Source organism: Equus quagga, chromosome 13 (assembly GCF_021613505.1).
Source record: "Equus quagga isolate Etosha38 chromosome 13, UCLA_HA_Equagga_1.0, whole genome shotgun sequence".
Classification (NCBI taxonomy): domain Eukaryota; kingdom Metazoa; phylum Chordata; class Mammalia; order Perissodactyla; family Equidae; genus Equus; species Equus quagga.
The window spans coordinates 2,551,619-2,579,463 of NC_060279.1; the positions used below are offsets into that span (position 1 = coordinate 2,551,619).

Below are 27,845 nucleotides of genomic sequence, written 5' to 3' on the forward strand. Positions count from 1 at the left end.
CGCCTGCCACAGCATGGCTTGACAAGCCGTGCCATGTCCGCACCTGGGATCCGAACTGGCGAACCCCGGGCTGCCGAAGCAGAATGTGCGCGCTTAACTGCTGCACCACCGGGCCGGCCCGTGAAATGGGTTGGTTTTTTTTTGGACTTTTTGTGAACTCATAAAAGACATCCCAGCTGCCCGAGGGAACAATACCCGCCCCACCTGCAGTAGACACCCGTTTGCAAAAGACGAATGGAAAGTGCTTTGAGTTTGTCCCCTTTGCTTTAGTTCACAAAACACCTTTCACTTTTTGATGGTCTTGAATTTGTAAAGTAAGTAAAATCAATTGAAATCAAAAGATGTTAAATTGAGAGAGAAAAAGATGCTGTCACACTCCCAGCTAGAGGCAGACTGTAGCCTGTAATTTCAGACTTACTTTGATTATAAAGCATAGTGCCCCCCCACCCCTTTTCCTGCTTTTCTTTCTAGTTCTGTAATCAGGAGACTGCTATTCTCTTTCTAGTGCTTTAATTAGTAGTCTGGTCTAAAATATAAGAACCTTAAACTTCTTAACAGAAACACTGGTTACTCATCTCGTTTACAGAGAGGCCACTCAGCCTCTGAGTCATTCAGTCATTCAACAAACATCATTGAGCACTGATTATGTGTAAGAACTGTGCTGCATGCCAGGGATTCAGAAACAAATAGAACACATTTCCTGCCCCTGAATGTGCGTTGTCGAATCAGTGAGGCCACATACAAACGACCAGGCCTATTCAGTGTGAGAAATGTTGTAATTGAGCTACATACAGAATTCTGATTTTGTACTTGTCTCTAGAGTAGCAGTTTCCATACTGTGTTGTATTTACCTGTTCATGTGGCTGTTCCTCTGTGAGCTGTTGGGGCCCAGGAATGAATATGGATATGGATATGGATGCAGAACGAAAGGATGTCTATTACCAATGCCAGGCCTGTCTTACATGGTGTTCCACAGCTTTTATAAGTTTCCTTCAAAACGTTTTAGTTACTAAAGAAAATAGGAAATGGTCTTGGGGTGGAGCTATCTGGGAAATAACGGATTTTGCATTCTTGCTAATTATTAGCAAAATGCTCGATTTGCTTTTCAGGATTCTCTTAGGTTAAATCACATGAAATTGCCACTTTGTATGTAATTTCACATGGGTCAACCTAATAAAAAGAGACCAATTTTACTGCCTCTGGTCTTTTTTAGATTTAGGACAGGCACAGAAGTGAGGTTCTGGGCAAGTACTGGGCATCCTGAACATATTGCTGCCAGGTTACCATCTCGGAGCGTGAGTCTCTCTTTGGCGCTTCAGAGAGGAAGCCCGTGCCCAGCCACGCCTGCGGCACGCAGCTCCGAGGTGCAGTTCTTCCAGGCAGTGCCTTCCTGTAGACTGGACAGAGAATAAAAATGCTGTTCTGTGCCCATGTAAAAATATTTTTGGTTACCTTGGAAAATGTACAAGAACAGGGTTTCTTGCATATATAAGAGAAAACAGCAAGTAAAAAGGATGTGTACACAGCACCATGAATGGGGTGCTATTCTTAGCTGGGGCTCTAACCTAGAGAAGAACAGGAAACAGGACGCTTCTGAATGTGGACTCCAGCTGCCCAGGCTATAGCCGAGAGGCTTCAAGTCATAGGGAGATTCATGACAGCTGCTAGTGTCCTCCAGACCTTCCGCTTTGGTAGAAAGGTTTACACTTTGTATATTTCAGACTGATATGGAGGAGGAGATGGCTCGCTCTTCCCAGGGATCTGGAGAGAAAGAGTAGACAGAGGCTCTGGAAGTGGACTTCCTGCCTGTCCTCCTTCTTCCATGGGGATGGTCTGGATCTCTGTGGTGGGTGCAGCGGCTCCTCTCATTCTGAGTGCGTTAGCCTCTGAGAAAGAGAGGGGCGCCTTCTTCAGCGATTTAAGTGTTCTTTGATTTGTCGTTCAGTCTTTCACATTGAGGTCCAATCTGCTTTACCTGGAAAGTTAAAGACCAGGAATAGGGATGTCTGATGCGTATTATAGCCACAGTGGAAGTACCGGCTACTTTCTAGTTGCTCAGAGACTGCTGAGTGATTGAAATGTATCAGTGTCTGGAAGTTGGAGCAATCACCCAGCTTCTCTGTCTGATGGTGTGATTGATAGGGAGGAATGTTTCCAGGTAAAATTTTCCCATAGGATTAGGATGGTGATAGTATTAGCCAGGATCTGTGTTGTCACTGTCACTATCACTGAATAATCTTTACTATGAAGCTGCTTAGAGTGGGGCTAGTAAGGCAATATACATCCAGCCCCCCACCCTATATGCTTATTGTCCGATATTGACAACAGCTCCAAGTCAGTGTTTACAAAGGGCCTGTCTTTAATTAGAACCTGATATGAGATGAAGTTTCTTCAAGGAGGGCCTGAAGTTGTGGCATTGCCTCCAAGCAGACTCTCTGAAAGAGATCGGACCTATATATAAACCATTCTACTTCCTCATTTCTCTAAATGGAAAAAAAAATCTCATTTCCTTTCTTTCTTACTCAGAACACTAAGTCCATTCAGCCACCTCAAAAGATACTGTAGCCAGGATACCTGTCTTAGAAGAAAGGAAAATTTTCTTCCTGAAAAGCGGTGCTTCAGAACCTCAGAGTCTCCTTTCATCTCTCTCCTGATTTGATTACGATGTGTGTGAAATGCGTGTAGGGAAAATACTGTCTGTAGAGAACTGTTACACTGGTTAATAGCATGTTCCTGTTCATGCTTTGACTGCATGAGTCCCCGTATTTTCTAGCTGTCATGCTAGTTAGCGGCCAGTTAGCCTCCTTAGGTAAGAGAAATGCCAGTTAGCTGTCTTCATCTGATGGGGAGGAGGAAGGGAGAGAAAACAGTCGTCGTCAGCTTCTCCGTGGAAGCGGTAACCATGTCAGAGCCCGGCCCGGGAGATGTGGCGGAAACCGCCAGGAGCCCTGTAGATCCAGTAACTCACCGTCTCAGTGCTGAGTTTGATGAGTGCCTCGACCTGCAGGTAAAGTCATTTCCAAGGGGCTGTGAGATCGTGCCCAGATTGGTTTGTGTCATGCTTACTTTTTCGAGCTTGTATTTGCTACTGGATTTTTCCCCCAACTGCTGTCCATGATTTATGTGACACCAAAGATTCCAATGAAAGTAACTTTCTGGAAGAGCTGTGGAAGCAAGGGGGCTAGAGAATTGATCTTGCCCCTGATCTGACAAATGGTTATCAGTTCTGTTGAATATGGTAAGGCCCGGAGTTGTCACTTTGGATGTGTTCTGGGAAATTTGAAGTTTGACACAAGGTATGGAGCAGGGAGGCTGGGCAGGGCAATGGCTTTACAAAATAAAATCTTCAGGGGCCGGCCCCATGGCCGAATGGTTGAGTTCGCATGCTCTGCATCGGCGGCCCAGGGGTTGCTGTTCCGATCCTGGGCGCGGACATGGCTGAGGTGGCGTCTCACGTAGAAGAACTAGAATGACTTGCAACTAGCATATACAACTATGTACTGGGCCTTTGGGGAGGAAAAAATAAAGAGGAAGATTGGCCTCAGATGTTAGCTCAGGGCCAATCTTCCTCACCAAAAAAAAAATAAAGTTTAAAAAAATAAAACCTTCATATTGATGCAATCCTAAAGCACTTACCTTTTGATCTAGTGGTGGGAAAGTTCTGGATCTGTCTTCTGTGTAGGTCCAGAATATGTGAAGCCAGCTGAAGTGAAGGGGTGTTGGGACAGGAGGTCTCCTGGCTTTTAGTAACGTTTCCTCTGATGTGGAATTTATCTGTTTTGTCTGGCTAATTGGAATTATGGTCTGGTTTCTGTTCCTAAAGACACTGCTGTTGGCCTTGGACTACTTATTTCTCTTTGCTCACCAAATTGATGATATCAGTAATAAGGCATAAGATCTAATGTTTAGAATATGGTTTTGGATTATAGGGTTGTTAAGTTAGCAGAGAGAAACCAAGAGAGGCAGTATGGTGTAACTACAAACAAATATAACCCCAGACAACAAGCTATAGGTTGAGAGAGACCTGGGTTCAGATCCTGGCTGTGCCACCTATAAACTGTGTTACTTTGAGTAAATTGCTTAATCTGCTAGGACCTGTGTTTTTATTATAAAATGTGAACAAAATGACTGGCTACCTTGTGGGGAGGTTGTGAGGTTTCAGTGAGGGAAGGTGAAATGCCTAGTAAGGGCCTGGCATGTGGAGGCACACGTCAGCTTGAGCCGTTTTGTTATTAGCAACGGACTTAGCAGTGTATACATGGGTCCCTCCTTGCTTCCCACTTTTCCATTTGTAAAATGAACTTGACATTCTTTACTCACTGGCTGACAGGGAGCCAAGTGAGATATCCGAGCTCATGAGGATGGATCCCCGGACCCAAACTGGGGCTCTGCACGTTGCTCTGTAAGTTGTAGAACTATGTTAAAAACACACCCTGCCCGTTTCCCCTTCTCAGTCTCCCATTCCGAGGGGGCTTGCTGGCCTTGTGCTTTAAATAGTCGTAGATGGTGACTTGAATAGTAGATGAGCACAATCCTCGTGAGTCCACTCGCGCTGTGCCCGGGAGTTCTATTCTCAGACCACAATCGCCGGAATAGAAAGCCTGTGACCCGACATCCCGCTGGAGCCTCGTGTGCTTGGTAATGGATTCCTCTGGGAAGCTGGGACAAAGGACTGGGTCTGCTTCTGTCATTGAGTAGGCCAGGTATGGGGCGGTCCAGTAAAAGCCAGTCTCCTCCTAATTGGAGTTTATGAGCCTGGCTTACCTGGGACATCTCACATTATGATCCTAATTAAAGTTCAGCCTGTTTGCTCTAGTCTCGAGGTTATAGGAGAATAAAGGCAGATAAGATATTTATGGGTGACCCTCTCTCCTATGTCATTTTCCTCTGGGTCTGTGAGTAAAGGATAACAGCACTTGTTATTTATGGAGCAGAGTGCCAGGGGGAGGAGGGCTGTGGTGCTTGTTTTGCTCCTTCTCTGAGCCCAGGGCTGTGCCAGCAGCATTTCACATGTTCCTTCCTTTAACGCTCAGTATTGTCAGCCCCATCATACAGAGGTGGCAATTGAGGGTCAGGACTTGCCCAGGGTACCTGATCATCCCTTGCACGCCATCTCTCCTACTAGATAGGCAACAAAGTGGTCATGTCAGGAAGATACTGGTCATTTAAAACATTACTAAGTGTTTATTAAACATCTGAATGTAGTTATTATATATGTGAGATTGCATTCACATGTAGGGCTCCTGATATTATCTGCAAAGAGCCTGGCCCCAGCCCTGAGGTTGGCATTTTATGCAGTATTTTGGTTGCCTGATTCTGGAGCTATGATGCTGGGAGCCTCCATACCATGGGGGCGTTTCTAAGAGTAGCCTGACCCCTTAATTATCTTACTGAAGACGTTATCCTTTGTGGAGTATCTTTCTCCAGGAAACCCCCGGAGCTTCCAGAGACATGATCTCAGCTTCATAACATCCCTGTTAAGACAGGAGGGGCTGAAATCATTTGCTGTCCTTACAGTGAGTGGGAGACTCAGGCACGCGGGAGACAGAGGCACAGAAGTTAAATAGTTGGTCCAAGGTCACATCAAATGATTTTGGACTCAGCTAACAAATCTGTCTAGGACTTGTTCTCCCAAATTTTGCAACTTCCCTTACAATGTAATTTGATCTCAACCACTTTACAAGGCTTATCTTTCTTCCTCTTTTTTTCTAATTTGGTAAATAAGATGTTTTTCACACCTAGTGCCTGATTAATGTTGGGTTTTAATTTAGCCCTTCAAGATGATCAATGACTTAACCGAGAAAACTGCTGCCAGAATGTGGTTTATAATACACTTTTGTCGTTATTTCTCCCAGATACTGAACGTTCTGCTTCTCTCTTTTGCACACTGTCAGTCTCCGTGGGTTAAGAACATTGGGACTCTCATCACCTTGACAGGGAAGCTTCTGTAGTTGGGAATTGTTACCTTTTTCAGAGCAGTGTTATTAGGGGACAAAAATCTAGAAATTCCTGTCCTTGGCTTCGCAGACGAAGGGAGCACGTTCCAGGATAGCTCCTGGTTCGTCCTGTAGGAATAGTACAGATTTGGTTTGTGTTATTCCTCGCTTGTTGTAATGATGTTATGATCCGTAATCATACGTTTCTAGTTAGCCTCATGACTCATTGTTCATTAAAACACGCGATTACTCTGTGAAACCCCCCCCTGTCTTTAGATGGAGTTGCTGAGGTGATGTGAGAATCACATTTGGCCTCTTAGGGAAATGACCAAGGAGTTCAGGTTCTCAGCTGTATTATGTAAAATTTTCAGTCAGTTTCACTACTTACTACTGTAAAATGAGTTATAAAGGGGAACTTTTTACAAAAAGAGATAGATTCACTCAGGGGAGGGGGAATCCGTTGTTAGTAAAATATGTCTAGTACCAAATGGTTTTTGTCTCCTGATGACCTGTCAAGCTGCGGATCTTCTGGCTTCGTAATGTATTCAGCTCCACATTCATTCATTCAGCATTTTCTGTATACCTGTGATGTGTCAGGCACTGTGCTGGACACTGGATGACAGAGATAAACAAACCCCCACATCCTAGCATCCCACAGTGGATGTTGGAGTTAGTGTCATTCAGCTTCTTTAGATTCTGCAGTAGTTCCAAGGTTTTCCCGGATCCTGTCCCAGTGTCCTGTTGACTCTGCTTCAGAGTATGTCCCAGACTCTGACTGTCCTTCATCAGCCTGCTGCTGCTGCTGCCCGGGGCCAGCTGCCGTCACTGCTCCCTGGACTATCCTGGCAGCCTCCTAACTGGTCTCCTTGCTTCCACCTCTGCCTCCTTCAGTCTACTCTCAACACAACAGCTAGAGCAGTCTTTCAAAATGGAATTCAGGTCATGTTACTCCTCTGTTCACACGCTCCAGTGGCTGTCCCTTCCCTCCGTGATTGGGCCCCCACTGCCCATCTGACCTTGCCTCCTCCTGCTTTCCCCCTCGGACTCCTCTTCGTCAACACTGGGCTCGTGTGTTTCCTTTAACGTGCCAGGCAAACTGGACGCAGTCCTGTCTGAGGGCCCTGCTCTTGCCGCTGCCCGGAACAGTCTTCCCCTGGTATCTGCATGGCTCACTGCCTCAGATCTCCGCTGAAAAGTTACTTATCAGCAGGTCCATCCTGACCACGCTCTGTAACGTGTACCCCAGCCTTGTCCTTCCTGCTCGGTTACTATCTGGTTCCCCCTTCCCCTCACTAGGATGTGAATGTCACAAGGGAAAGGGTTTTGTCTGTTTTGTACACTGCCTAGAAGGTGCTCAGTAAATATTTGTTGATTGAATGAATGAATTGGCCTATTACTGAATCACTCGGTGCATGTGCATTGTAGAAGGGGCCCCTTGCACTCGTGGCACACATCTGTCTGATGGTGGGGAAGACTTGCTCAGATTGGCTCTGTCTGTGTGGAATAGAGTTTTTCTTAGCATAATCCCCATTGGCTTATATGGGTTTAAGCCACAATTTTAGCCTTATTAGTATGACTCTTTAGTCATAAAATCAGAGGATGTTAAGACTGGAAGGGATCTGGGAGACCATTAGGCCCACTTCTTTCTTTATTGATATGAGAATAAGAGTCTTGAGAAAGTAGGTGAGTTACCCAGAGTCATAAAGCTGGTTAGGGGGTCAGTCTGAAATTAGGCCTCTGATACCTTGTTCCATGGTCTTTGCTGCATCTGGTCTCCGCTGATGGAGAGAGTTCACAGGCTTTCAGATTTGACAGTTTCTCTCCAGACTCCAAACAGGAGCTTTTATCTGCACATTCTGGGTTGGTGTAGATGCGTGATGGCCTGTAATATGCGGAAAATCCCGAAGATTGACCAGTGTGAATGGGAACTACCCCCGATGTGCCAGGAGGACCACAGGCACGCTCACTCTTCATTGGCAGGAGACGTGTAGGGTGGGAAGGAAACCAAAATCAAGATCCTTTGCCGCTCCAGTTGTTTTGTTACATGTCACAGTCAGAATGTGTCTTCCATTTAAATTCAGAGTTTTTGATGAACGGCCAGACCAGCTGCAAGCCCTTCAGGCCAGAAGGCTTGATCTTGCCAACTGTTCGTTTTCTTGATGGACTTCCTTATCCCAGGCGCTTGTGTCTAGCCAGCCTATTGTGGACCTGTCAGACGGGCGTAGAGTCCTCCTCTTTCAGAAAGTCAGTTTCCCCCATGCAGCGTGTGTCCTGAAGCTGGCCTGCCTCCGTCCTCTTATGAGTGCCTGTGGTCTTTTGTTAAGCAGGGTGAAGTGAGATGATCTCTTAAAGAGAGGGAAACTCCTCCAGTAACTGACCGAACTGTAATTGGGCTGGCAGACAAAAGACTTAAATCTGTTAATTTCTTGCCATCTGTTTTGTGATGTAAGGTGCCCCAGTTTGGATCTAGAAGGCACTTTGACCATACATGAAGAATGTGTCACATTTAAGTCCACTGTCTGTAGCCTCTCTGAAGGTACCAATCATGCAGAAAGCCCATCTTTTGGCTGCGTCTCGTTTCTCTCAAGCCAAGGCTTGGACTTTCTTAACTCACTTCACCGTACTGCCGATTTAGGTAGGGAAGGTACTCAGGAGATGCCGATTTCCAAATAGTCATTGTTGGGTCAAGGGATGTTTTGTATCCTGAGTATGGTAGCCATACTGCCTAGAGAGCTTCATTTTGGTTTGGTTACAAAATTTATTTTAGCTTAGTTTTCTTACACTAGGTGGGCAAATAATAAAGGCCAGAAAGTTTATGGCTGTGCTCTAAGACACCCAGCATAACAGTGAGACCCAGGATTAGGGATGCGGAGTTTCTCTATTGGTAGGTTTGTTTCTTTTCAGGCCAGGCTAGTGGAGTCTCTGAGCACCACTGAATTCTCCTTTTTACACCTTCAGATTTTGTAAGGTTACCTTTTAGCCCTCTGGGTCTTGGGTGATTCTCAGATCTGAGTCAGTCACTCATGGAAGCCCTTGGTATGGATCAGGTGGACCTCGAGTAGTTGAGTTCACACGACTAGGGTGGTGAGAGGGGCTCTCCTCTTGATTATTGTACATTTTCTTACCGAAGAGCTAGGGGAGCAATCTCAAGGTCAGGAGAGCTCACCCTGATGTTTTGGCTTGTTGGAGATCGTGCTCGATTCTGACTTGGGTTCTGCCATCAAATACAGAATGTCCTGATCGTCAGAGGCAGAGGCAGCACAGCCTGTGAGGTCAGCACTAGAAAAAGCAATTCTTGCCAATTCTTGTTTTCTATGCTAAAAGTTATACTTTGAGATTTGAGCCTGCTTCTTTCCTTTCCTTTTTTTTTTTTTCCCCAGTAGCAGTTTAAATTGGCTGTTCATTTACACAAATGCAAGAGGATATTAACCCAGCAGCCTTGGAAATAAATGTGAACCTACATATTCTTTTCCCAGCTTTTCCTCTTTTTGCTACCTTGGTAGTATGTTAAATGTATTTTCTCTCTCAACCTTTGGGGGTTTTTTCCCCTGTTTTTGGCAGACATCCTTGTCTTGGAAGAGCAGGTAAAAAGCTGACGTTAGGACTCTCTGGAAGAGTACAGTACAGATGACAGGCTCAGCTAATGGTAAGCAGAGCCGGGGAGCTGGGCTCAGCCTGAGCTGGAATCAGTCAAATTAGCAAAGCGCTGACTCTCAGCGGCAGGAACACAAGTGACCACAAAGTGTTAAGAACATCTGGAAAGGGATTCTGACATCATCCCCAGCATCTGTGGGGAATACACACAGCCTGTAGACCCATTCCTCTTTGACCCTATAAAGATTCTTTAAAGAGTAATGCCCTGGGTGGCTTTCTGGCCCGCTCTCCTGCTCATTTGTCTTTGAGGAGATGGAAGGAGACAACATGCCTGTGGAGCTCCATGTGCCCCAGAGGCAACTGGGTTCTGCATTTGAAAGTACTGAAGCTAAGAGACAGGGTCTTAGGGGACCCCAAGGGATCTGCTTTTCTGCTACCCATTGTCCCTGCAAAACTTTTCCTGGCAGCCGGCATTGCTGTTTAGCTAGGTTGTTCTCTGCTGTCTAAGTTGTTTGGCAGTGCTGTGTCAGGATGCGGGTTTTCTGAGTGCTTTCCCAGCTGGTTACTTGAGGGGTGGTTAGGGAGGGGCGTTCTGAGCTGCTGAGACGGGCCTCCTGTCTGGATGCTCACAGCTGGACTGGTGGGAGGAACGCCGTCTTCATTCTGCTGCCTTTGGTGGTGGCTCTTGAAACGTGAAGGGGGGTGAGTTGGGGGAGCGATAGATAGGTCTTCTTGTGTTTCTTTTGGTGAAGTAGTCTAGACTACAGGAGGCACTGTGACTTTTACGCTTGTCCTGTGCATACTTCTCTATTCGCTCTTGCCACCTTCCTCAGCCTATAATTTCTCCAGCTCCTCTTGGTTGAATTTATATAAGGACTCCATTTTCAAAACCAGGCTGCTTTTCAGTTCCTGAGCCAATTATCACTGAAAAGTAAGTTCCGTAAGCAGCCTCAGATCCACCACCTGGTAAACCATGCTGCCAACCAGACCTGGGATCTGGGATTCTGGATCAAGCGCTGGGGGCCATGATGCCTCTGCAACTTAGCACCTCCCTGTGTTCCTTCAGTTGGCTCGGCCCATCAGAGCTGAACTGTCCCTCAAGTCCTAGACTCTTGGAAGCAGAGGCTTTGCCTAAACCCAGCGCTGCTTGGCTCAAGTTCTGTGTTGCTCTTTTTTTCGTGGTGGTGCACAGGGGGCTCAAATATACACAAAAGAAACACCCAGATAAAGCAGTTATTCTCATTTTGCCAAATTTGTTTCATCTTTTCCAAGCCCATAAACATTTACTTTTATACAGGAAATACTGGATGAAAACTTAATTCCCTACCCCATCCACCTTTTTATATCACTTTTCAGAATAGTGAGTTAGGGACCTAGTAACTTCCAGTGGTAACCAACAACTTTTTTTCCTGAATATCATTACGAACGCAAAGATTTATTACGTATTTGATGTGTTTCAGCCCACTGCAATCTTTATTTATTAATTGTTTTGGATGCTCACATTGTCTTGTCTTAAGTCAGTGGGCATCCCTTCAGGTTGACTCTCCTGTTCTTTTGACATTACCCCGTTGAACTTTGGAAGCGTCCTTGCTTTCTGGCACAGGATATTTCAGGCTCTATATCCTGCACCAGGTGTGGAATCAGCCATTTCTCCAGGGGGCCTGATTCCTTTAGTAGAGGACACAGTCTGGGCTCTAGGATTGAATTCCTTTTGTCAGCCCCCTTCCCGGGGACTACAGCCTGCTCCCCTGCTCATAGCCAGTGTGAGGCTCTTGCTGGGAATCCACAGATCAACAGTCAGCCACTGTGGGGTTCTGCCTCACTCTGGTAGAGATTCATCTCTGAGAATCTTGTGCTCTACGCCCTGGTTCTGACACTTCTGCTTCCATCATCCTGAATTTTGCTAGCCCTCTGTATGCTATGCCTTGGACTGCCAGGCTGTCCTCACTGGGGCCAACTTCCCAGGCTAGAATAGTTACCCCAGCCTATGCCTGATATCCTGTAAGCAAGGTTCTGTCTGAGCTCTGTTTAGCTTCTGCCCCTTTGGGCCCTGTATTCCACCAGTTCCCAGCATTCCATTTATCTGAAACTCTCACTCTCCTCATCAAAATCTTATCTGGTCTTTAAAGATTTACTGCTGCATCTGGATTCTGAAGAACCAGCCCGGGAGTTCCTGTTTCAGTTTGAGAACCTATAGGTCTGTCTCATCAGGTGAGTATCAACCCAGCTGGATTAGGCAGGCTGGAGTGGGGGTTATGGTGGCTGTTGGTGCAGCGTGTAGCTGGCTGGCTTATTCTCAGCCTTTCCCTTCCTTGGGTAATCCATGGGGTTCAGCATCTTGAGATTGGGCTTTAGTAGGTCGTCCTCTTGATTTCCTGCCAGGGAGCAGGATGCTCTGGCTCTGTGCCATTGGCAAAGGGATTTAAGGATCGGTAATGGGCTGCAGTTTTGTTAAATGGAACAGTATGAGGAGATGGCCTTGTAAAGAGGCTTGGCAGCAGGGCCCATTTGAATGATTGGTTCTTGGCTCCCGTGTTGGCAGATCCTTGATAGGAATTTTGAATGATCCCAGATCTGACAGACCACTGGTAGTTACTCCAGAGGCGGGTCAACTGGGCGTCCTCCAGGTTGATTGGGTAACTGTCTTGAATGAGGTTTTGTGGACCTCTGGAGGTTTTGTGTGTAAGGTTTATGATTTGGTTATTTTAGTTTAGCCTGTTTAGCTTCTTTACATGGAGATAATAAATGTGGAAGAGAAGCAGACATTAGGGTTGAAAAACCCAGACGCCTTGTTCCCGCGTCCTCTCCTTGGGTTCTGTGACTGGACCCACAGGTGAGTCATGAGGAGCTACGTTCACAATGAAGTATTCCCCAGATCTAGCTCTGCCTTATGCTTGCTCTAGTCCTTCAGTCGATTTACTTCAAGCAACCCAGTAGCATGTCGAGTGGTCATTCAGGACTGCAGTAACTTCACTTCATTATATCAAATGAGAGGCCCGGTAATTCATAGCCTGTCATTTCTGGAGTCTGGAGATGGCTGAGCATCAGCTTTGCTGAAGCAGCTTCTATTACATTAGAAGAGAACCCAGCTGGCTGCGCCCAAGACCTGAAGCTTTTCGACGCTGAGTAAGGAGGCCATGTGAAGGAAGCAGAATGACTCTGGAACTCAATCCCCCAACTGAGAAAGAGAGTAATAACATTCTGGGTTGGCCTCTTTTCATTTCCCTTTGATTTTGAGTAATAAATTCCCTCCCTACTTCCCAGCTGAGCGATTTGGGAGCCTGTATTCCCTAGAAAGACTCTGCTCTTGCGCCCATCAGAGTGAATTAGGTGAAAACTCCTTGGCTGTAATGAATGTTGAAGGATTTCAAAGGGCTAATGGAAATTCTTCTAGAAGTAACAATTTCCATTCTATTGGTAAAGCAGTTCTTCAGAAATTCCCTGAATGTCTTGGGTTATTTTGTACAGCAAAACAGCCAGCATTGAGTTTTCTTTGCTGATAAATGACAGAGCGAATGTGGACATTTGGAATTCATGGAGATGAATTCCTAAGTTGCATTTTAGCCCGCGTGCTATGTCTCCTTTCCTAATCCTTTCACCAGAGCTGTTCCAAGGAAACAGCACAGATAGATTTGCTGTACTTTTTTCCCTGTCTCTTCCCACTGTTCTTTTAGAAAGTGGGGAGTGGCTGCTTGCCAGGTAGAATCTGGGTGACAAAAACTAAGGCAGATTCAGAGTTATAAGCATAGCCCCCACCTGGCTTCTTACAAAGAAAGGAAAGGAGGGCTCAGCCCTGTGGCCCAATGTTTGAAGTTCTGTGTGCTCCACTTCAGTGGCCCAGGTTTGGGGGTTCGGATGCCGGGTGTGGACCTACACCATTCATCAGCCATGCTGTGGTGGCATCCCACATACAAAATAGAGGGCAAGTCTTCCTCACAAAAAAAAAAATAGAGAAAGAAGAAGAAAGGAAAGGAAAGGAAGTCTTGTACAAAATCTTGCTTCATTGGCTTTAAATTTGGTATTTACTGAGAGATCACATTCCACTTTAGCACTATGCTGGTTGCGGTGCCCCTGTTGATTGATTTCATCCTACATTTATGGAGCACCCACAGTGTTCCTGGCACTATGCTGGGGCACCTCAAATAAAAAGATGAACAAGACATGGTCCCTCCTGCCTACAGCCCACAGTCTAATGAAAGAGCATCACAACATGTGATAAGAGCTATGGTAGTCTTGCCACATATTTGCATTTCTATCCTAAAGCCAGTGGGGAGCTGTGAAGTTATTTTAAGCAGGAGAGTGACATGAGCCCATTTGTATTTTAGAAAGTGAAGATACCAGTGATTTAGAGCAGGTTAGACTAGAAGCAATAACGGTTCAGACAGCAGATGTTTACTGAACCCCTGCTTAGTGCTAGGCACAGTTCTAGGTGCTTGGAACGTAGGGGTGTGCCAGTCAGGTGTTTCCTGCTCTCAGGAAGCTGATGTTCTAGTGGTGGTATGAGATCAGGTAGGCAGACAGTTAACATGCAACAAATATTTTTCAGATGGTGATAAGTCATTGGAAGAAAATAATTAGAGCCGCAGGAGTTAGAATGGGCATTGGGGTAGTTAGCGAGGGCCAGCCTCTCCAAGGAGGTGACATTGAAGCTGAGGCAGCTACGGGAAGTTGTGGGGAAGAGTGGTCCTGATGGGAAGAACAGCAAGTGCAGGGACTCTGAGATGGGAACCTACTTGGCACAGTGTTTGAGGGCCGTACAGAAGGTCAGGGTGGCTGGAGCATAGAGGGACAAGTGCTACTGAGATGAGGCTGATGGGCCCTGTGGGCCAAGGGAAGGAATTGGGATTAATTCCAAGGGAGTTGAGAAGCACTGCAGTTAATTAAATCAGGGGCTGGCAAACTCTGGCCCATGGGTCGAGTCTGGCCTGCTGCCTGCTTTTGTAGATAAAGCACATTGGAACACGGTCACGCCCATTGGTTTACTTATTGCCTATGCCTGTTTTTACATCACAAGGGTAGAGTTGAGTAATTGTGACAGAGAACATATGGCCCAGAAGCCTTTATTTACTAGCTGGCCCTTTACAGAAAAAATTCGCTGACCTCTGAATTAAATGATCTGTTTGTTTTGTCTGTCTATCCGACCTCGTACCACCACCAGAACTTAAGCTCCTCAAGAGCGGGAAACATCTGATTTGCTCACCCCTAGGTTCCCAGCTCCTCAAACTGAGCCTAGCACTAAAAGGGCTCAATAAACAGCTGTGGTCTGAACTGTTAATGCCTCCAGTCTCACCTTGCCGTGTAGAGAATGAATAGTGGGAGACAAGAGTATATCTGAATGGTTGAGGCAAGAAATAACTAGATGTCGAGCACCAGAAGGCAGGGATCATGCTGCATTTATTCTGTTTAAAAGCGCCTAGCGATAATCTATACTCATTAAATGCTCTTGAATGAATGATGAGATACTGAAGAAAGCAGTGACAGTGAAATGAAGAGGAAACAAGACTTTGAGAGATGTGTAGGAGGCGAAAAATCAGGACAGCTTATTGTTGACTAGGTGGATAGAAGTGGGGGCGAGGCAGAGGAGGGAGTGTAGGATGCCTCTCAGGATTCTGCTTCAGGTATCTTGGTGCATGGCAATGCCATTAACTGAGACAGGGAAAGTGGCACTAGAAAGAGTGTATGTTGCCAGGGGGAAGGACACGGGGCACCATTGGACATGGGACACCCAGGACTTCCAGGTAGAGATTTCTACAAGCTGGTTGAAAGATAGGTCTGGAGCTGAGTGGCCTGAGGATGGACTCGTGGGAATTTGGGAGTCCTCTGCTAACGCAGGCTCTCCCCAGAAGAGGAAGGCAGGGACGGATCTCCTACGGATTTATTTCCTGTACAGATTTGGATCTAAGGAGGGGGCAGAGCTAAACTAGCTGTGTGGACGGTTTGTATCGTTCAGTCTGGCCGTCTCGTGAGAATACAATATTGTTTCTGGGAGACTGGTAGGCTCTGATGAGGGCTTGCCTTACGCACGCTTCTGGATGCCAACCTCTTCTCTTACGTGGGGTGACCGGGCAGCTCTGGGGGTCTCCCTTCCCAAACTCTGTGCTAACACTGGAACATCTGTGACCTTTTAACTCTGCAGTTGACTCGTGTCTACATTTATCTAGTTGAGAATATGGATGGGTAGGAAGGTCTTAGTTGTCTTTGGAGTTTTGTTAGAGCAAGAACTGTCTGACACTAGGGTTAGTTAGACACTTGGCAAAACTTTATTCATTTTGCTGCCGATCCTCTTAACCCACAAAACTAGACAAACCTCTGAGGTGCCCTCTCCTTCTCTCTTCTTTCTTCTTGTCTTGCCTGGGGAGGGAGAACCATGGAAGAGATTTATAAAAAAAGCACTTCTGTTGAAAGTGGGCTTAAAATAGTTGTAATCCCAGACTTGGCTGTAAAGCTCTCCTCTTCACACAAGTCCATTATGAAAACCCAAGAATAAAATCAAAATTGTAAAAGGAGCAGAGAAGGAAGGCTACTCTCTACCCTGTTGTCCACCTCTATTTTTAGGGCAGTGTCACGTTTCTGCTGTTTGCAGGTTTTTAGAAGGCTGAGTTAACCCAGTCTTACATGTAATGTTCACATTTCATGGGCCCTCGTGTTTTATCAGTTTCTCCTTCCCTAAGGAGACAGTCAAGTAATAGTCTTGCCACTCCTCTGACCTAAATTATTACTGTCCTGAGGTTTCGTGACTTCCAGCAGGCCGAGGTAAGAAGTCTGAAGCCCGATCACTTGGTCCTGAAAGCAGAGGAAATAGAGCCCCCACTCTCCCCGCCACCAGATGAAGTAGGTAGTAAAGGTAAATTAAAAACATGAAAAAATTATTTTGAAATGTATATGTTGAGAAGTATTATTTCATCCCAGTTCTGGTCTTCCCCGTAGACTCCCTGTTCCTTATTATATGCCCCTCAATAGTTTCTTACATATCTGTCTAGTGTTTCTTTATGTAAATACAAGCAAATATGAATATATGTTCTTATTTCCCCCTACTCTTTTTATATAAAAGATAGCATGTTGTGTAACCTGTTTTATAACTTGCTTTTTGTCCTTAAGTATGTCCTAGGGATCTTTCCATGTTGGTACAGAGAGAGCTTCCTCATTCTTTTATCAGAGCTGTGTAGTATTCCATCGTGTGGATGGCTGCTTCTTAGTTTATTGAACCAGTCCCTTACAAATGGACGCTTGAGTTGTTTCCAGTATTTGCTGTTACAAATAGTACCTTAATGAACAAAGGCAGCTTTTTGAAGGGTTGCACAGTATTGCATATGCTACTTAAAAATGAGATGATTATTCTTCATTCTTAGAATGCTGGTGAGTTTTATTGGTTGATAAATTCCTAGTTACTGGTATTAGTGAGTGAAACATTGATGATGGGTCCGACATCCCTTCCTAACTCAAGAATCATTAGTATGACTGCCCCATGGAGGCATACTGCTGAATCTCAGGTTTATTTTCATAATAAAATCTTTGGAAATTTTAATAAATGAAATCTACTTAAGGCCTTTTGCTCAAGAAGTCTGAATCACTGATCACTGCAATTACTGCCATGGCAGCTGTAGAGCAATTTAACAGGATAATAGTGAATAAGATAAATTACACTTCAGATTCTTAATGGATTGATGTGCAGAGGTATTCGAGGGGAGGTGGGGGCGGGGAGGAGCACCTTTTGAATTTCAGCACACAGCTTTATAAAAGAGGGAACTGGGCCATTGTAGCCATTACTATTTGGAATGAGTCATTCTGTACCAACCTCTGGGGCTGCGTGGTGGGTAGAGCGTCCTGTTTATTATAGACAACAACTTGAGTTAATTCTCTGGTATGTGTTCCTCTGTGGACTGGGTGGAAATTCTAGGTGACTTGCTAATTGTCTTATTTAGAATACTCCTATTCCTACTAAAGAATTAGTATCTTTGGTGTGAAAATAGGGAGGCAGACCAGTTTTACAAATAGCTGCTGGCCAGGGGAATAACAGTTTGTGCCAGGTGAGTGGTTAAAAAAAGGCAGACTGGAAAAATAACTGTGGGATGGTAAGTGTTCTGCTCTTATTTACAAGGCTAACATAGTCTGCCTGTGTGTTGGGCATGGGGGAGGGGATGGGTCAGTTAAGAAGTAAGTACAGTGCTGGCTTTGTGTGTCCCTCAATTTCTCTTTAGGGGAGAATAGTAAGGATGTGGGTCACATGGGGGGAGGGGCTTTCAAAGGAGCCAAAGGAAGCAAATCTAGGAGACCTGGCCTCAGTTCCACCCTTACAGAGGGACGTTCCTTGGCACCTGATCACCATGTGGATGCCCTCACATCTGTGGGGTATTGATCTGACACCTTCTTTCTAAGGACCAAACGCTTAACACCCATTATCTCGTTGGTCCCCACCAAAGCCCTTGGAGCATAGGAGATGAAAGCAGAAGAATGAAGTCTTTTCTTTCTTGTTGTTTAATCAGCATCAACATGCTTTAAAGTGCCATTGGATTTGGAGTAGTGTTGTGTTAATATTAAAGCAAACTAAATTGTCTTGAAATGTAGAAAGTCCTTTTGGGCAGGGACACGCTGAGAGAATGAGACCCGGAGCTGCTCCTCTGAGCTGGAAGAGGGCTCGTGCCCAGGGAGGGAGGAGGCTTCCAGACAGCATGGTCGGAGAATTTGTGTTCAAATCCTGATTGTGCCCCAAGTTATATAACCTCTAATTTATAATTATTTTAGTCTGTAAAATAAGGAGAATGATATCTACTGTGCAGTTTTTAAAAAAATGATTAGATGAGATAATAGATACAAAGTAGGCTCTAATGATTATTAGCAGGTAGTCTTCTGAAGGGGCTTATTGATAGATCTGGAGAGCAGGAAGGTGCCTTCTCTTGCAGGAGGAGACTGGTACTTCTGGCAGTAAATCAAGAGGGCTGCCTTTAAGATTGGGAAACATATTGACAGTTTGGAGGAAGGTGTTAGTTACCATGGCAACTTGGGAATTCATTTGGAGGGAGAATTGTGACTGGAGGTTATCTCACTATAAGAGACTGACTGGTGGAGATTAAAAAAAGGCCCGTCTAGCAGGAATGAAATCACACTCTATATCGTCAGGAAACACCGAAAGAGACATGCTCCAGAGAAAGTTCTGGAAGTGGGTCAGAGCGTTATGCAGAACTTCTGCGGTAATAGGGAATGTGTCTTCGTGGGCCTTAATGCTGCTGCCATTTTATTGCTTTTGTTCACATGTATTACTTGGGTAAAAAAAGTAAATGTACGGGGGCTGGCCCCGTGGCCGAGTGGTTAAGCTCGCACGCTCCGCTGCAGGCGGCCCAGTGTTTCGTTAGTTCGAATCCTGGGCGCGGACATGGCACTGCTCATCAGACCATGCTGAGGCAGCGTCCCACATGCCACAACTAGAAGAACCCACAACGAAGAACAACGAAGAATACACAACTATGTACCGGGGGGGGGGGGGGTTTGGGGGGGAAAAAGGAAAAAATAAAATCTTTAAAAAAAAAAAAAAAAAAGTAAATGTACGAATGGGATTTCAGTGAGGTTTTTTTTTTTTGTCTTCTGAAAACATGACATCAAACTGTCGCACATTTTCCTACAGTTGGTTATCAATCCCCAAGAAGGTTTCAGTTAGGGAGAGCATGACTACCAACTGTACCTTAACTATTTAGTTTGTTTCTAAGGTAAATGACATAATGAATACAGGTATGTCCTCTTGATTGGGCAATTAAGGCATGCAATTAAGGCATGTTTTCTTTTTGTAAAGCCTCTTGTGATATCACTGGATTACTGATTTTGAAAAGCTTTTTGGTATGATGTATGTAATGTGCATTATTAATTTGATTCTTTGGTCCATCTGCTATCTGTTACCTTCTTGTAATTGCAGCCTTGCCCAGGCACAAAGGAAGGGACTGAATGAAACCCCTTGTAACAGCATGATTCTAGATTTGCTATTTAATTCTCCATAAGCTTCCAGCGCTCACCCATATCCACTTCTCTCCTTCCCTTTGAAGTCGGGTGTGGCCATGTTACTTGCTTTGGACAGCAAAATGTGGCCATACATGGCACTTCTTGGCAGAAGCAGTTGCCAGTATGAGACAATGCAGTGTTCTCTTTTCCTGCCTCAGTGATGTGAAAATTTGTGACCAAGTAGAGCCTCTGTCATTCTGGGTCCTTGAACTACAAGGATGGACATATTCTCCCCTCTAACACATGTTGGACACATAGAATAAGCACGAAATGAGCTTTTGTTGTGGTAAACTGCTGAGATTTGGGGGATGTTTGTTACTGCAGTAGAACTCAGCCTATCCTCACTACTTCAGTAGACATTTAGCACATATTTATTGAGTATTTACCGCATGCTGGACCCTGTTGAGTTGGGATACAGTGAATAAGACAGACAAAATCTCTCCCCTCATGGAGCTTACATTCTATGAGGGAGACAGACAGAAGATAAGTAAACACATGAATAAAGATCATTGCAAATTGAAATAAGTGTTATGAAAGAAAATAAACAAGGCCATGTGATAGACAAGTCTCCAAACAGCAAGGAGGTCGTGAGAAGGAAATGGGAATCCCCCAGAAACTTTGTGCATGTTCCTTAATAGTTCCTCATGTGTCTGGAGACTCTAGGTGCTTCCAGAGTACTTTCGTTTGCCTTGGAAAAGAGAGAACACTAAAGGTAAGAGAGAAATATGTTGTATTACTAGAGAGCATTGTGATAAAATTAAGTAACTAGCGTATTCCAAAATAAAATGACAGCCGAGAATGATATTAGTTTGCTTTTCAGCTCTGACAACTCACTAGTTTCCCACTGGGCTTCCTGGGAGGTGAAATCTGAGTTTTGTTGTGTGTGCAGCCCCTTCTGGAGAGCGCCCCACCTCCGCAGTCACTGTCCGGAGCTGGTTGCTTGGTGGACCCTGGTCCGGTTTGGTATTGTTAACCTGGCTCTTAAGCTGAGAAGAGGTAGAACTGAAATGGGTACATATTCCTTATATCTTGTCTAATATGATTTGGGGAGAAAATAGGGTGATGCAATATTTCCTTAAATTTTCCGTAAATACCCCCAATGAAAGTTTTGAGACTGGTTATAACTTTTCAGGTCTGGTTGTGGAAGGACGTTGGTTCCATTGCCAGCTGGCAGTGATTTACTTTGTGTGAACATAAGACCGTGAGCGGTCTCTTGGTACAAGAGTAGGTGACACCTATTCTGCTTTGATGAGAAGAAATGAGAACAGTGGTGCCTGGGAATTATATTGGGGAAGGAGAGCTTTATCTGCTTTTCTTTTTTCTCTTTTCTTTAGGGCAAACCAGAGAGCAATGAGAATGGGGGAGGGCCGGGAGGGCAGGCATGCTTAAATGACAGTTAAAAGGAGAACCGACTCATTTGAACACTTTGGGCATTAGGAGAGTGTGAACTGCTGAATTCTATCCGCAACTTGAGAAAAATGCTTTTGCAACTGCCATAAAAAGGAATTTGGAGGGTTGTGCACAGTGATGTGTGCCCACCATCAGTCAAATCAGTCTTATGATCATCCTCAGAGGTAGATTGAGAATTTCTAAGCTGGATCCCAGACATTTTTTTTCTGTCTTGAATGTTTTAGTCATCTTATATTGGCACATGCTCTGAAAATCCCATCTGGGTGAAACTTTAGCAAAGTAGGAAAAATGGATAAAGGAAAGAACTACACAGCATTGAAGATATACGCATCCTTGCAAATATATGGGTATGTTGATATAGTGTAAATCTCCATGCCAGGACGCATGCCAACAATTTAATGATATGTATAGCAAAGTTCCTTGTTAGCCCCATTCAGAAACCCTAAAAGGAGTTGCAAGACTGAAAGTATTGAGGCTGAAGGCCAAAAACAGCGATCATGTTACCTAGGGTCTCATGAATAATTCAGCTGAGTTTAATGCTTTTTCCATGGTGAAAATAAAGCTAAAATATTTGGCATAATGTAGGCAAATTATACCCTCTTTTGGGGGGGGGGATGGTGGGTTATAAGGAATGTGTGGAAGGGTGGAGAAAAATAAGGAATCTTTTCATATTTCTTTTAACCCAAATGTATGGAATCTCTCTCAAGATTCCACCTCTAAAGAGGTAAATATGTAAAAATCCGAGCTGGGAGTTTAAAGGTGTTTCTTTTGAATGCTCGTTTATAGCTGAAGAGTTGGTTTGGGCTTGAGAACCACTCAGAAAATTGCTCCTAAAGTCATAGAAGGCAGTCAGAGAAACACCAGGAGAGAAGGAATGTCTGATAGTTTTGGTGATGTGCATGCCAAGGATTGTTGGTCTGTTTCAGGAAAGTAATAATAATAAAGTAATAGTCCTTGGGCATGAACAGAAAGAGCTTATGGATGTTCTTGAAAGTTATGGGCAAATTGAATTACTGTAAATCAGATCATAATTTAAAAGCATTAGGAAAACTCTATACCAAGACATGAATTACTTTTCATAAAGTGAACATGTTTCCTTCTCACCAACTTAATTTTTAAATCTGTGTTTTAGTATGTTGCTTTAACTTAAATTGAAACCTTTGCTATCCAGGGGATAAAGTTCTGGACATTCTGTATCTTCAGACTAATTCTTGTCTCCTAAATAGGTGACTTCTCCTATTTCTTTGTACTTTTTTTTTTTTAAAGATTTTATTTTTTCCTTTTTCTTCCCAAAGCCCCTGGGTACATAGTTGTATATTCTTCGCTGTGGGTCCTTCTAGTTGTGGCATGTGGGACGCTGCCTCAGCGTGGTCTGATGAGCAGTGCCATGTCCGCGCCCAGGATTCGAACCAACACTGGGCCGCCTGCCAGCGGAGCACGCGAACTTAACCACTTGACCAGAGGGCCAGCCCCAGGTTTTTTTTTTTTTTTTTTTTTTTTTGGAGGAAGATTAGCCCTCAGCTAACTACTGCCAGTCCTCCTCTTTTTGCTGAGGAAGCCTGGCTCTGAGCTAACATCCGTGCCCATCTTCCTCTACTTTATATGTGGGACGCCTACCACAGCATGGCTGCCAAGCGGTGCCATGTCCGCACCCGGGATCCGAACCAGCGAACCCTGGGCCGCCAAGAAGCGGAACGTGCGAACTTAACCGCTGCGCCACCGGGCCGGCCCCTTTCTTTGTACTTAATAAAAATAATGAGAAGACAAGTAAGTTAAAGAATACAAGAATATTCGAGCTGGAAGGAGCTTAGAGATCGACTGCTGCAAGTCACTCGTTTGACAGAAACTAAGGCCTAGAGAGGTTATATGACTCATCCAGAGTCACCTATTACAAAGAGAAGGTGACTTATTATGAACAGGGCAAAAGAACCCAAAGAAAAAATTCATATTTTTGAAAAATACATGGAAAAGGAAACGGAGCTGGCTGGCACGGCCCATTTCTTTCCTCCTGCATGCTTTTTGTTGCTTGGAATATGATGTGATGCTTGGAAGTTCAGATGCCGTTTTGTGACATAAAGTGCTATGCACAGTCCCTAAAGAAGAAGGGATGGAACCCTGAATCCCTGAGGGCCTCATCAGCCTACTTCACCCGCTCGGCGCTTCCCACCTCTGGGCTTCTTCACTGAAGTTCTTCTTCGGATGATCATGGACAAGGTAATTCCACATAGAACAATCAACAAATAGGACAAAATTTTACAAATCTGTTTAAAGTCGTCGGGGGGCTAATGAGGCAGTAAGACAGTATGGGGGCCAAGATCCTGGAGAACAAGAAAACTCAGAGTGGCACTGGGGCAGCCTTTCGCTTAGGGGCATCTAGTAATTCTGGAAGAGGCAGCTGAGAGACTAGAAGCCTAGTAGAACTTTCCAACACTCATGGGGCTAGAGGTCCGAGATTGAGTTCAGGACCTGTCAAGGAGAATGGGCTCTACTGAGTATCCTGCAGTTTGGTTGATACTCTGAAGAGCTGAACTTTAGGATTAAGATGAACTAGACATTGACTAGCCCTCCCAGGGACTGAGGTCCAGCTTCATACCCTCTCACACCCTGATGGATTAAAGAGGCTGATTGGATGGCTAGTTTCCTTAGCCATGTCTCAGAAGCAAAGGAAAATCCTGTTTAGAGAAAGATAATATCATGCTATGTCTTATATTATTTCTATAATTTTTCCATATCAGATGGTCGGTAAACAATCAAGAACAACCAGATATATAAGGTGATAAGACCATATGATTTAAAACCAGGAGAAATAGTAGACAGTAAAGCAGATCCACAGGGGATCCAGGTAATGGAGCTACAGATGTGGACTAAAAAGCAGTTTTGCAAAATATATTTGAGTAAGAAAAAACCCCGATAATTTTGGCAGAGATCTGGAAACTAAAAACTGGATAAGGTGACAATTATGATGCTAAAAAATATAATAAATGAAAGTAAGAATTGATTAGATGGGTCTCATGCAATCTAAAAAAGAATTAGTAAACTACTAATATATTAGAAGAAAATATCCAGAAGGAAGCACAGAGACCAGAATTATTTTTTAAAATATAAAAAGGAATACTAGAAGTATAAGGAATCACACAGACAAAAGATCTAAAACACTAGTGAGTGGAGGCCCAGAAAGAGAGGATGGAGAGACCAGGATAAAGCAATATTTCAAGAGAGAATACTGAGTTGTTTTCCAAAACAACAAGATATTCAAACTACAGATTCAAGAAGCACTTTGAAGCACAGAATAAATCAAGAAAACCACACTGGAGGCACCTCCTAGTAAAACTAAGAAATAAAGACAAACGGAAAATTTTAAGAGCAAGTGAAATGGTGGGGCCTGGGGGGAAACATACTACCTTTAATGGAGAATCAGTAAGACTCACAGCAGCATTTCAATTGAAAAAAACGGAAGCCAGAAAAAATGGATTGATATCTTCAAAGTGTTCATGGAATATCTTTTAAGATAGATCAAAGACAAAAACAAAAGTAGGGATAAGAGTGGAAGAATAATCTATGTAAATTATATATGTTCCGACAAATAGAAATAAAGCACATAAAAATGAGAGTTCGAGAAGGGAGGAAGGCAGGAAGAAAAAGAACAGAGTAAGATTGTCACAGAATTAATACACAGGAGTCAAAGGGTTCCTTAAAAGCTAAGGGGCCAGCTCAGTGGCAGAGCGGTTAAGTTCGTGTGCTCTCCTTTGCCCGCGGGGTTTGCCGGTTCGGATCCTGGGTGCAGACATGGCACCGCTTGGCACGCCACGCTGTGGTAGGTGACCCACATATAAAGTAGAGGAAGGTGGACACAGATGTTAGCTCAGGGCCAGTCTTCCTCAGCAAAAAGAGGAGCATGGGTGGTGGATGTTAGCTCAGGGCTAATCTTCCTAAAAAAAAAAAAAAGGTGACAATCCAAACAGTAAGAGACTAAGTAAGGAAAAAAGGGGGCTGTGGATATTTTAAAGGGATTAGTATAAAGATAACCCCTAGAACAAAAGTACATACTCTCCCAAATAGAAAAAAATGCCCCCCGAAAGACTACAGAATAAATATAGCATAATAGAAACAGTAAAAATAATAATATAAAATAATATGACAGGGTTGAGACTGGATATATCAGTGATATAAAAATATAAGTGTGCTGAAACTCACCTAAATAAAAGGAGAATGTTTTCAGATTTACTCTCAAGCAAAACACAGCTCTGCTGTGTACAAGAGATGTACCTAAAACAAAAAGATTCAGAAAGGCTAAAATTATCAGGGTGACTATAAGACGTATATAAGAATGTTCTTAGTGGTGGTATTTCTAAGACCCAAACAACTACCAAAATGCCCAGCAGAAGTAAAATGAATAAATATAAATTGTGGGATATTCACATAGTGGAATACTACTGTAGATGTCGACAAGAATATATGAAGTAGAGGTCCATGTAACAACATGGATGAATCTCATACTCATAGTATTCAACGAAAGAGGCACAAGAGTACACAGTATATGATTTCAATTTTTTTTTTAAGATTTAATTGTTCCTCTTTCTCCACAAATCCCCCCGGTACATAGTTGTGTACTTTTTAGGTGTGGGTCCTTCTAGTTGTGGCATGTGGGATGCCTCCTCAGCATGGCCTGACGAGCAGTGCCATGTCCGCGCCCAGGATTTGAACCGGCGAAACCCTGGGTCTCCGAAGCAGAGTGCGCGAACCCAACCACTCGGCCACGGGGCTGGCCCCTAATTTCATTTTTTAAAGTTTTTAATTTATTTTTACCTCAGCTCTACTGAGGTATAATTGAAATATAAAATTGTAAGATATTTTAAGTATGTATCATGGTGATTTGATGTAAGTGTGCATTGTGAAAGGTTTTCCTCTATCTAGTTGTTTAACGCAACCATCACATCACATCCTTTTTTTTTTTTTTTCGGTGAGAACATGTAAATCCTACTCTTTTGGTGAATTTCAATTATACAATACAGTGATATATATGATTAATATGACCACAGATTTTTCTGTCTTTTTTAAACTTTATATATAATATAAAACTTTATATATAATACCTGTGGTGATAGTGATCAGGATCGTGGTCCCCTTGGGAGAGGGTAATGACAGGAAAGGGACACGAAGGGCTTCTAGAGCACTAGAGCGCTGTTCCTCCACTGGGGGCCAGTTCATGGGTGTGTTCACTGCGTGAAAATTCTTGAAGTTGGATACTTAAGAGTTGTGTCTTTTTCTGTGTGTATGTTACATTTTTATAAAAGGCGTACATTTACAAACACAAATTGTGTAGAAGCGATAGACAAAGTGTAGGGTAGAGTCTCATGGATTGTTGTCCCTGGAGAGAGTGACTGTTAATTCCAATTTATATGAACACTGATTGTCTCTAGGCTCATGAAGGCCGTTTCCTTTTCCTTATGATGCCCAAGATTGCTCCTAGATTTGTTTTTGCCATCTCCAAATTAAAAATAGAGTCCAGGAAAACAGGAGAGAGAATTCAGAGGTAGACCTAAATACACACAGGAATTTAGCATGGATAAGCCGTGGCATTTCAAATTGGTGGGATGGGAGAGAGGAATGGATTGTTCAATAACTAGATTTAAGACAATTGGGTAGCCATTTAGAAAAATTTAAATTGGATCGTTATCTTCCTCTCTATATGAAAGTAAATTTTAGATGGATTCAAATTAACATGTAAAAAAAGGAAACCATTAAAAATATTAAAAGAAAACATGGAAGAATACATTTTTTTTTTACTTTTTATTAAGATTATGATAGTTTACAACCTTGTGAGATTTCAGTTGTACATTATTGTTTGTCAGTCATGTTTTAGGTGTCCCCCTTCACCCTTTGTGCACATCCCCCACCCCCCCTTTCCCCCGGTAGCCACTAATCTGTTCTCTTTATCTATATGTTTAACTTCCACCTATGAGTGCAGTCATACAGAGTTCATCTTTCTCTATTTGGCTTATTTCGCTTAACATAATACCCTTAAGGTCCATCCATGTTGTTATGAATGGGATGATTTTATCCTTTTTTATGGCTGAGTAGTATTCCATCATATATACATACCATATCTTCTTTATCCAATCATCAGTTGCTGGGCACTTAGGTTGCTTCTACGTCTTGGCTATTGTGAATAATGCTGCAGTGAACATAGGGGTGCATGGGACTCTTGGGATTGCTGATTTCAGGTTCTTAGGATAGATACCCAGTAGTGGGATGGCTGGGTCATACAGTATTTCTATTTTTAACTTTTTGAGAAATCTCCATACTGTTTTCCATAGTGGCTGCACCAGTTTGCATTCCCACCAGCAGTGTATGAGGGTTCCTTTTTCTCCACAACCTCTCCAACATTTGTCACTTTTTGTTTTGGTTATTTTTACCATTCTAACGGGTGTAAGGTGATATCTTAGTGTAGTTTTGATTTGCATTTCCCTGAGGATTAGTGATGATGAGCATCTTTTCATGTGTCTATTGGCAGTTCATGTATCTTCTTTGGAGAAATGTTTGTTCATGTCCCCTGCCCATTTTTTTTTTTAATTTTTAAAAAAAAATTTTATCGAGTTAATGATAGGTTACAATCTTGTGCAATTTCAGTTGTACATTATTGTTTGTCATTCGTGTTGTAGGTGTACCCCTTCACCCTTTGTGCCCACCCCCCACCCCACCCTTCCCCTGGTAGCCACTAATCTGTTCTCTTTGTCTACATTTTTAAATTCCTCATATGAGTGGAGTCATACAGAGATTGTCCTTCTCTATCTGGCTTATTTCACTTAACATAATTCCCTCAAGCTCCATCCATGTTGTTGCAAATGGGATGATTTTGTTCTGTTTTACAGCTGAGTAGTATTCCTTTGTATATATATACCACATCTTCTTTATCCA

At 43.7% G+C, this 27,845-nt stretch overlaps 1 protein-coding gene across 12 annotated transcripts in view; it reads left to right on the top strand.

Moving 5' to 3' along the window:
• Window positions 1–27,845, top strand: part of SRGAP2 (SLIT-ROBO Rho GTPase activating protein 2) — a 236,592-nt gene that overhangs the window by 34,245 nt on the left and 174,502 nt on the right. Inside the window, exon 1 of one of the 12 annotated variants that reach the window (XM_046680834.1) lies at window positions 4,618–4,638. The exons of the other annotated variants lie outside the window; for them this stretch is intronic. The gene's annotated coding sequence lies outside the window, so the exon portion shown is untranslated. Of the gene's footprint in view, window positions 1–4,617; window positions 4,639–27,845 lie in introns of those variants that run through there. 12 annotated transcript variants of the gene reach the window in all.